Below are 11,763 nucleotides of genomic sequence, written 5' to 3'. Positions count from 1 at the left end.
ATAAAGCCCTCCTGTAGGGCCTATGTGGCTCTCTGGCTGAACTCAATCCCCCAAATGACTCGATGTGGTTGCACAAGCTAGCTGTCAGTCAAAGTGCCCCCTATCAAAGATGGCAGCCGGCTAACATGAAGACATCAGTTTTTGTTACAAAAAGATGACTAAATACAGTAAATAGCCAGTCAATTCAATTCAATTTTATTCATAGTATCAACTCATAACAAGAGTTATCTCGAGACACTTTACAGATAGAGTAGGTCTAGATCACACTCTTTAATTAACAAAGACCTAACAATTCCAGTAATTCCCACAAGAGGAATTACTATCGCTCTGGAGTTATTGCGCAAAGTCTCCGAAAAGTTACCGTCTTCTCGGCCAGATTACTAAACTTCTGGAAGGGCTACAAAGACACAAAGGACTCTTTAGAACGGTCTAGCTGTCGGCTGAAGAGGTACAGCTCCGGGGAGACGATGGGTCCAAAGGGTACAGAACATACGCAAGTTGATTTTTGGATTCATTATCATTTATTTATGTTACAGAGACACTGTAATTTCATGATGGAATAAAAAAGCTTCTGGATTTACAATTGTCAGAGGACCTTGTTGAAATGCCAAATTTCTCTGTGTCTAATTTAAAAAAGCAAGATGAAGTATGTTTCTCCTGTCGCAGGCAACAGCGCTGACCTACATGTGCTAGAGTTAACTGAATGTTCTCTGGTCCAGCTCAGATTAAAACACAAAAACACGTTAGCATGGTGCTCAATGTTTTATTAACAGCTTGTTGCAAAAGAGCTGTGTTAGTCATTGAGGAAGTGGTTAAAAGTACTTTGGGTGACCTCTGATACACAGAAAGTTAAGCTTAAGTCATAAAAATAGGCTTTCATGGCATAGAGGTGCATTGTTTGAAGGTTGCGAGAACGGAAGACGAAGTTGCGCCACACGGAGGCTCCGACATTATTTACTCTTGTGTCATAGCAAGCCAACTTTATAATGGAATAGTTGTCACAGTAAACTTTATTAATGATGTTCCCACACAGCTGTAAGGAGGCACTCAATAATGTTGTGACAAAAACAGCAAAAAAAAGGAAGAGACCATGTTACAGCAATAAGCACAACTACCTTATTAGATGTCATATGTACGTGATATTGCAGAGGATAACAGATAGCAAGATATCTGTCATAAGACATGACGGCTAAGTTAGTAAACTCTACACCGCCATAAGTATACACACAGAACATCTGCAGGAAACAGAAGGGAGCAGAAACAGTGTGAATGTCAGAGAGGATCTGAACCAGAAGGAATGGACACAACCCTGTACTACCATACAGTTCATTTACAAACAGGCTGCACAGAAAAAGGTACATAGGTTCATGTAAGATTCTATTCATACAGATAACCACAATCAGCAAAAGATTGGCACATACTATGAAAACATACAAAGACAAAATGAGCAAGAAATATAAATATTTAAACAACTCAGTGTCAAAGTAAGCAGCAAGTATGAAATATGAAACATGAAGTGTTTATCATGATTCTCCTTTCTGGTTCAAAATAATGTATCACAATATGAGTATTATAATGTAACATGTTGTCGGTTACAAGTGTGCAACAGTTTTAAATGTTAACATGTATCACAGAGTGCAGCTAAAGCATCAACACAAACAGTATTCTTACAGTCAACAAATGAGTGAGGAGTCATGTGTGACGAACATCTTACAACTTACCACTCTTATTTAAAGTCAACACAATGGTTAGGGGAGAAACTACAAACAGTTTGTGACATTGTGTGAATGATACTGTGAGTCCCTCTATACTGAACTGTAACTCTGCTTCTTCTAAACGTTTAGAGTCAGTGGACACCCACAGCAGCAGACTGACGTCATCGTCAAAGAAACCAGTTACTGATTTTCTAGCTGATGCTCAGAAAATCATTTTAATTTGTTGGTAATTAAAAACAATTTAATTTAAAAGAGATCTAAAGAAATGTTAAAATATTTAAAGTGGTGGAATCACTTAAAATTTAAGTTTATAAGTCATATATTCAACATATCGTTACATGTTCAGAGAACGTAAGATGTAAGATGACGTAGTATGAAGAGAGACATCAGTATAGAGTAGTATGTAGAGAGACAACAGTAGAGAGTAGTATTTAGAGAGACATTTTTGGCATAACAAAAACAATTTTTTCTGTCTTGGCAGGTGTTCCCATAGGGGAAACTGCATTACATTTACTTTGCTGATGCGTTTATCCAAAGTGACTTACAATAAGTGCATTCAACCATGTGGATACAACCCAAACTTGCAAGAATGATGCCAGTACATCAGCTTCATCAAATATGCTGTAATGCTCCAAGTGCTGGAAAGCTAAAGTTTTAGGATTTTAGATCATTAGCCTGTGCTTCATATGACTAAAACTAGGATTGTCAAAATGAATGCAATAATAGTGCAAATTCATTACAGCACCACGCATTTTCTTTGATGCGCAAGTAATGCACGTGCGTTCTGTGATTTGGGTCTCGGGCCACTCCGTAGTTTGTGAAATCAGGAAGTGATGCAGCAGTGACGTTGTGGGTAGCGAGCAGAAACAGAGGTCCTTGAGAAGTGTAGAATCTTGATAGTTAAAATTGTTTCGTGCTCATGGCAAAAGAGCTGTATGCAGTCATTAAGGAAGAGGAAGTTAGTTTAGGCCTTACATGGCATGAAAGTGCATTGTGTACCAGACAGACAAGCAGAAAAACAGGAAAGACAGTTAAAGTTATGAGAACTGAAGAGAAAGTTGCACCACACAGAGGCCCCAACCCTGGCATGCGTGTGTGTGTGAAGATAACATTTTCTTTCTAGACACAAGAAGACACCCACCTTTGAGGGGAGGATAAAAGCTTAGATCAATTAATAGAATTGAATTTATGATTATTCCAGTGAGATGTTGCAGAAACTGACATATTTCTGATTATTTGGTGAAGAGAGTATACTAAAGCTTCTGTAACTATGGGGAATGAAACCTCCATGTGAAGCATCTGGACCCATTGTTGGTGAGATGAACCAGAGATATGGACCGAACTGCTTGAGATGTCTGACATATTGGTCCTTTCTTTAATTAACCTATTTTATCTGCTTTTATATGTTTAACTGTTTTAACTGCTCTTTATTCACGTATTTTATCTCTCAGTTCTTTAAATTATTATACTGCACTGTAAAAAAAATGTCTTGTCTTTTAAATTGTTTTAAATTGTTTTCTAACTTCTCTTTCGTGTTTTATGTAAAGCACTTTGAATTTCCCTGTTGCTGAAATGTGCTATATAAATAAAGCTGCCTTGCCTTGCCTTAAGGGAGAGAATAGATAGGGGCTCACTTTCTGACGAGAACTTGGTGGACCAAGCCCTGACTTCATGTCTGTCGCTAGGGAAACTTAGACTCTGTTCTGTGAACCCACAGCTGTGTTGTAACTCTTATGCTGGACTCAGTAAACTTGGCTGACTGAACTCATCATCTCAGATTGATCCTTGTGTATGGTGAACGTAAGTCCAATAAAAGAAGGCGCAGGAATTAATTAACTGCAGTCAGATCTGACTGTCCTTAGAGCCTTTTTTGAGACAATTCAACAGCAGGAATGGAGAAAGGAAAAGGGTCTTTTGAATGGCAAGTTGAGTTTCAAAGCCCTTCCAGATGGTTCTTTCCACAAGACTAAAGTTATTTTCATGTCACTTTGCAATTACTTCTTAAAACACATTTTTATAGGCTTGTTTTTGTGCGATCAGGTCTTTCTATCATCGTTGACAGCCCTAACAAGAACATAACGATGTGAAGTAGAGTAGATCCCCTTTCACTGACTGGATCAACTTTGTGTGGACATCTACATGATAAATGTCCTACCTGTTGACACAACATGTTAACTAAAGAAATGATTACTGAAGACACTATTCAGCCAAAAAGCTATCAATATCATGTTATTATGTTACAACAAGATCTTTTCAACTTATTACAACATACAAATGTATCAAGTTATAACAACAAATGTTATTCCTATTACAATATTTATCACGTTATTACATGATCCTTTTTCTAAACCACATTTTAGAAAATCCAGTTTTGAACAAAAAGACATTACAGCATCCCCTCAACAAAGATCTTGAAAGACTTTGACACATGATGCGTATTTTGGACATGTTGAGGCCGTACATTACAGGGTTAAAGATCGGTTGGCACGTCAGGAAATACAATGACAACAATATTCGTAACATTTTGGGTACACTGCTCATATCAAACCTGCTCTGTATTTAATAATATTTCAAAAAAAAAAAAAAAAAAAAAATAATAATATTTAAAAAAAAAAAAAAAAAAAAAAAAAATGAGCAGAAGAGCAGAGTATATGCTACTGACAGCTTTCTGTCTGGTCTGTTTAGAACCTGAAAAACACACTTTAAGGATCTTAATGTAAGTGTAAAAAATTACAGTTACAGGAACACAGACTGTTAGAGAAGTAGCAACGAGTTCATAGACATTATTAACTCTTGTTTCAAAGCAAGCCAATTTTATGATGGAATAGTTGTCACAGTAAACTTTATTAATGATGTTCCCACACAGCTGTAAGGAGGCACTCAATAATGTTGTGACAAAAACAGCAAAAAAAAGGAAGAGACCATGTTACAGCAATAAGCAAAACTACCTTATTAGATGTCATATGTACGTGATATTGCAGAGGATAACAGATAGCAAGATATCTGTCATAAGACATGACGGCTAAGTTAGTAAACTCTACACTGCCATAAGTATACAGACAGAAAATCTGTATGAAACAGAAGGGAGCAGAAACAGTGTGAATGTCAGAGAGGATCTGAACCAGAAGGAATGGAAACAACCCTGTACTACCATACAGTTCATTTACAAACAGGCTGCACAGAAAAAGGTACATAGGTTCATGTAAGATTCTGTTCTTACAGATAACCACAATCAGCAAAAGATTGGCACAAACTATGAAAATATACAAAGACAAAATGAGCAAGAAATATAAATATTTAAACATCTCAGTGTCAAAGTAAGCAGCAAGTGTGAAATATGAAACATATAAAGAGTTTATCATGATTCTCCTTTTGGTTCAAAGTACTGTATCGCAATATGAGTATTATAATGTAAAATGTTGTCTGTTACAAGTGTGCAACTCTTTAAATGTTAACAAGTATCACAGAGTGCAGCTAAAGCATCAACACAAACAGTATTCTTACAGTCAACAAATGAGTGAGGAATCATGTGTGACAAACATCTTACAACTTACAGCTCTTATTTAAAGTCAACACAATGGTTAGGGGAGAAACTACAAACAGTTTGTGACATTGTGTGAATGATACTGTGAGTCTCTCCGTACTGAACTGTAACTCTGCTTCTTCTAAACGTTTAGAGTCAGTGGACACCCACAGCAGCAGACTGACGTCATCGTCAAAGAAACCAGTTAATGATTTTTTAACTGATGCTCAGAAAATCATTTTAATTTGTTGGTAGTTTAAAAACTATTTCATTTGAAAGTGATCTAAAGAAATATTAAAATATGTAAAGGTCGTGGAATCACTTCATATTCAAGTTTATAAGTCATATATTCAGCATATCATGTTCATATATTCAACATATCAAATATGTAAAGGTCGTGGAATCACTTCAAATTCAAGTTTATAAGTCATATATTCAACATAATGTGTTCAGAGAAAGTAATATGTAAGATGAAATAGTATGAAGAGAGATAACAGAGTAGTATGTAGAGACAACTGTAGATAGTAGTATGAACAGAGACCGTAGTATATAGAGAGACAATAGTAGAGAGTAGTATGTAGAGAGACAACAGTAGAGAGTACTATGTAGAGAGACAAAAGTAGGGAGTAGTATGTAGAGAGACAACAGTAGAGAGTAGTATGTAGAGAGACATCAGTAGAGAGTAGTATGAACAGAGACAACAGTAGAGAGTAGTATGTAGAGAGACATCAATAGAAAGTAGAATGTAGAGAGACAACAGTAGAGAGTAGTATGTAAAGAGACATCAGTAGAAAGTAGTATGAACAGAGACAACAGTAGAGAGTAGTATGTAGAGAGACAACAGTAGAGAGTAGTATGTAGAGAGACAACAGTAGAGAGTAGTATGTAGAGAGACAGCGAGAGAGTAGTTTGTAGAGACATCAGTAGAGAGTAGTATGTAGAGAGACAGCAGTAGAGAGTAGTATGTAGAGAGACAGCGGTAGAGAGTAGTTTGTAGAGACATCAGTAGAGAGTAGTATGTAGAGACATCAGTAGAGAGTAGTATGTAGAGAGACAACAGTAGAGAGTAGTATGTAGAGAGACAGCGGTAGAGAGTAGTATGTAGAGACACAGTAGAGAGTAGTATGTAGAGACATCAGTAGAGAGTAGTATGTAGAGACATCAGTAGAGAGTAGTATGTAGAGACATCAGTAGAGAGTAGTATGAAAAAGCGAAGATTCGCATAGGGAGGTTGGTTGGGGTGTGGATGGGTCAAACAACACACGACCTTCACCCAGGAGACCGGGGTTAATGTCCCTGTTCTTGTCACACGTCACTGAAACCAAATATTTTTAACCCCAGCCACATTCTTTTCCTAAACCTAACTGTCCTGTTGTTGTGCCGCGTGTCAGTTAAGCGTACGTCATCGATCTGTTTTAACTAGAGGGGTCCTGTCCTCATCGCCGGCCTCCAGAGGGTTTTCATCTTCACCGCAGACCTCCATAGACTCTTCGCAGTCCTGTCCAGTCCGTCCTCCCGAGGGACTCAGCCTTCGCCATCCTGCTCGGTCTACAGAGGGTTTCCACCTTCGCCGACATTCTCGGTCTCCAGAGGGGATCCGCATTCGCCGAAACGTTTGGCCACCAGAGGGGTTTCACCTTCGCCGCCGGCCGTCTGAGAATCCTCGTCATCCTGTTCGGCTGCCTGAGGGGTTTTGCCTTCTACGTCCTGTTCGGCCGCCTGAGAATCCTCAACGTCCTATTTGACCGCCGGAGGGGTTTTGCCTACGCCACCAGCCTCCTGGGTGTCCTGTTCAGCCGTCAAAGGGGTTTTGTCTTCACTGCTATTCGCAGTCCTGCTGGCCACAGCTTTCCAGCCCCCATTGCCTACTGTCCCTGGTTCCCGAGTTCCACCAGTCTCAGTTCCCTAGCCCTGTTTGACTTTTAGTTTCCCCCTTCATCCCTCCAGGGGTTTGACTTTTGGTTCGTCCCTTCTCCGTATCCCCTCCGCCCTCCCTGGGTTGACTTTTTGCTTTTTTAGTTTGGGACATCTGGGATCTGTCCCTTGTGGGAGGGTTATTGCGGGTTGTCCTTGTGTCAAGTTTCTGTGTGTTAGTTGGTTTCATGTTTTCTGTTTGTTTTCATGGACTTCCTGTTTTATTTTGTAATCCAGTGTTTGGTTACATCCCTCAGGCCTGTACTACAAAGCAGGATTTGGCGTTAACGAGCTAACTTCAGGTTCAACCCAGGATTTTCTGTATCACGAAGGTGGATCACTTGTTATCGGGTTCAATCGCCGTGGTAACTCATGCTGAACGCCTAACCTGGTCGGGAGCAGGTTAATTTGGAGATTAGAGATCAACCGGTGTTAAAGCACCGCCTACTGACCAATCAATACTCGATTGATAACAGCGTCACCGTTCTTAGAAGATCAGGCGGAGCTCGGTGCGCGGAGAGAGAGAGGGAGAGAGAGAGAGAGAGGGGGGGGGGGAGAGAGAGAGAGGTGCGCTCATAAAAGTAAAATATTTAGAGACAGACACTGATGGGTATCTTTATGAAAGATATAGATTTTAAGAGGAGGGAATTACATATAGGCTATTTGTCGGCTTCTTCAGCCGTGTGTTGCCAATACGCGCATCGGTTAGAATTATGTTTTGATATTTATTTATTTTCTCTCACGATCGCTTACCCAGCTAACAATTTTTGGTTCCCAGAACGTTCTGGGAACGTTCGTTTTTGGTTGCGCGAACGTTCCCTGAAGGTTAGATTTGGTTGTGTTTTGGTTGTGTTTTCGTTATTATGGAAAGTTTTTGGTTACATCGAACGTTCTCCGAACCCTTAGAGAACGTTCCCCTAACGTTCCCCTTACGTTGCAACCTTTAGAGAACCTTCCCCTAATGTTGTAACCTTTATGGAACGTTCCCCTAACGTTCCCCTAACGTTGGAACCTTCAGGGAACCTTCCCCTAACGTTGTAACCTTTATGGAACGTTCCCCTAACGTTCTCCTAACGTTGCAACCTTCAGGGAACGTTCCCCTAACGTTCCCTGAAGGTTGCAACCTTTAGAGAACCTTCCCCTAACGTTGTAACCTTTATGGAACGTTCCCCTAACGTTGCAACCTTCAGGGAACGTTCCCCTAACGTTCCCTGAAGGTTGCAACCTTTAGAGATCCTTCCCCTAACGTTGTAACCTTTATGGAACGTTCCCCTAACGTTCCCCTAACGTTGGAACCTTCAGGGAACCTTCCCCTAACGTTGTAACCTTTATGGAACGTTCCCCTAACGTTCCCCTAACGTTGCAACCTTCAGGGAACGTTCCCCTAACGTTCCCTGAAGGTTGCAACCTTTAGAGAACCTTCCCCTAACGTTGTAACCTTTATGGAACGTTCCCCTAACGTTGCAACCTTCAGGGAACGTTCCCCTAACGTTCCCTGAAGGTTGCAACCTTTAGAGATTCTCCCCTAATGTTGTAACCTTTATGGAACGTTCCCCTAACGTTCCCCTAACGTTGCAACCTTCAGGGAACGTTCCCCTAACGTTCTTTTTTACATTCCTCTAACCTTTAACAAACTTTAATAACAATGATACTAATTTTATTATTACTTTAAACCGTCTGCATGAGCAGGAATTAATTATTATATATTAGCAGGAATGAATGAACAGGCAAACTTGATTGGATTTAAAACTTTAATTAATATACAAAGAATAATAAAAAAATACAAAATAGATAAGGATGTAGAGTGCAAAGTAATAGTGCAAATGTATTGTGCAAAATGCATATTGGAATGATAAAGTATGTAATGTGTAGGTGAATGGCCAAAGTGGGGATGAGCCCACTTATCAGCAGTTCAGGAGAGTGATGGCAGAGGGAAAGAAGCTGTTCTTGTGTCTGGTTGTTTTTGTGTGCAGGGATCTGTAGCGCCTGGCAGAGGGGAGGAGGCAGGAGGATGGCAGCAGTGTAGAAGATGGCCAACAGCTCTTGCTTCCGCAAAAAAAAAAAATAGAGCTCCATGGTTTTGAAGGCTCAGTCCTTCTCAGCTGACCTAAAAAGAAAGAAACAAAAGTTTGATATGTCATACTAAGAATAAACACATTAACAAAAGCAAGACAAATTGCCTGACTAACAACCCTGTTTTTATTCTGATCACAAATATTGATAGTTTTTGATTATTATGATTATTATTAACATCACAGAAGAATTTCAATTTACCGTCTGTGTGGGGCAAACTTCAGCACCAATCAAGTCCTCTGCGTCTGCTGCAGTCAGCGCGGGGAAGTTTTTCTGGGAGACCGCTAGAGTAGAAGTCAAAATGAAGCAACGTTACAAGTCAAATTAAAACCTCTTATTAGCCAAGCTAAGCATATATGATGTGAATAATAAAGTAACACCTGCCTGTTATAACCCTGCAGATAGTCAGGTCCTGGAAGGCCTTCTTTCCCTTTCTGCCCCGCAGGATATACAGTTTTAGAACATCATTGGTTGCGACTCGCCGTAGCATGCGACGCATGGCAGTACCTCCGGTCGAACCTCCGGGCTCGTCAGGAAAAGTTGCTGTAAAACATATAGAAAGACAAATTATACACGTGGAACAAAGTGGAGAGCTTGTACAATCTTATTTTGTAAGAGAAGTCAGTTCTGTTCTAATTTAAGTTATGGTGAGGCTATTTGTACCCTGGTACAATTAGAAGTGTATGCTATTTGCACCCCTGGTACAATTAGAAGTGTATGCTATTTGCACCCCTGGTACAAATATCAATGTATGCTATTTGCACCCCTGTGCATTTACAGTACCTTGGCATATATTTACACACAGTTATCCATACTACTCATGTATTACACCTTTTTGGAATATTATCGCCCTGACATTCTTACCCTAACCATAACCATCCCACTCCTCTTGCCTAAACCTAACCAACCCAACCAGAGCAGGCATATTCATGAGTCTTCCCCTACCACCCTGCAAAAAAATAAAAAATACGCGTTCGCGGGTCCTGACTTGCGCAATTGCATGCAAATTATCCAATCCAAATTTAAAAAAATAAGATCACCACACAGGGGAATCGAACACCAAACTCCCATACCAAAGGCAAGCGCACTAACCACTCACCGAGCAGTTCTTTCAGGAAGTTGAACAACTTTTTACCACTTGGTTTCTTCAAGCCTCGGTTGCTAGGTAACCATACTGTATACAAAAAAATAGGTACTAACTAACAAACTAACGGTTGTATGCTTTCACTGAAGACAGAAAGCGCAACTGTAGTATCCATTTTCCGCTAGAAATTCAATTGTTATAAACTTTAGAGACAAAACTTCCCTAATATGCCAGTTTCTGCGGTCATGGAAGATGAACGTCCGCCATGATTTCGGTGCACGCGACCAATGTTTTTTTGTTGTTACGTCACAGGGTGTAAATAGCTCAGCTGTGTGGCCGAGGCTATTTCGTACCGGGGGTGCAAATAGACACTCCGTTTAAGTTATGTAAAAGCCACTGTACCTTCAACTGGGTCCCAAGATGAAGTGGCAGGCCGAGCTTGCGTTATAATACACCCATCCAGCTCTGGGCGACCGACTGGTTTCCTGTGTGGTGTTGACTCATCTAAAAAGAAAGTAGATATGAATATTGGTCAGTTCATTTATGGTAGGTTTCTTGCAAATGCCATTGCATAACTACTCTGTTACATTAGACAATTGCAAAAAAAAAAACAATTACATGCAGGTGGTGGAGGCAGTGATGTCTACTGACCTGAAAAAAGGCAGGAAGAGACAAACATATCAGAACAGTCACATGATAAGCACCAGGTTGAGTGTCAGTAGTTCCATGGTAGGAATATGACTCTGGTTTCTTAAATGCATGTATAAAGGTTAACTTCCAGACAGGGCTTCCACACACACGCTCCGTCCTGGAACGCTTTCTTGCTTGTGGACTGGAGTCATCTGAAATAAAAGACCATACAATTTGTACTGATTGCAAAAATAATATTTGAATGTATACAGTGTAAACAAACATTACAACATAAACATTGTATGTGACGGTATTTCTCAGGACTTTTGCATTGTAGCCCAGAGACTTTCTAATGGGGAGACACAGCATCCATAGAAATGCATGGGGTTAGTTTGTAAAGCCAGTATGGCAGCTGTGTAGCCTAAACATATTCCCTCTATTCCTGTATGCTTCCCCATTCACTTAAATAGGAAAATAGCTCGCCGATAACTGCCCAAAGTACGTTGCAAGGTGGCCGCCGAGTGACTTGCCTAAAATGACTGATTGTATTGGCTATCGTGTATGTACTGTACACTAAAACTAATTGAAAGAACTGGTATGTCTTATTTGTAACAACAACAACGCAAGCAGGTTAACACGATGACACAAAACATACAATGCGGCAAAGCATACATGTCGTGCACAGCAGCAAACAAAGCGCAATATATATGCAATCCATTTAAAGCGTAACTCGCCGACAATGCAACCTAGGATCTTTTGTGAATGTACCAGAGTCAAACTTCGTTTTAAAAGCATAATTAGGGACGGAAACGCCACTTTTAAGA

Source organism: Perca fluviatilis, chromosome 2 (assembly GCF_010015445.1).
Source record: "Perca fluviatilis chromosome 2, GENO_Pfluv_1.0, whole genome shotgun sequence".
In the NCBI taxonomy this organism is placed as follows: Eukaryota; Metazoa; Chordata; class Actinopteri; order Perciformes; family Percidae; genus Perca; species Perca fluviatilis.
This window is presented reverse-complemented; position numbering follows the sequence as displayed.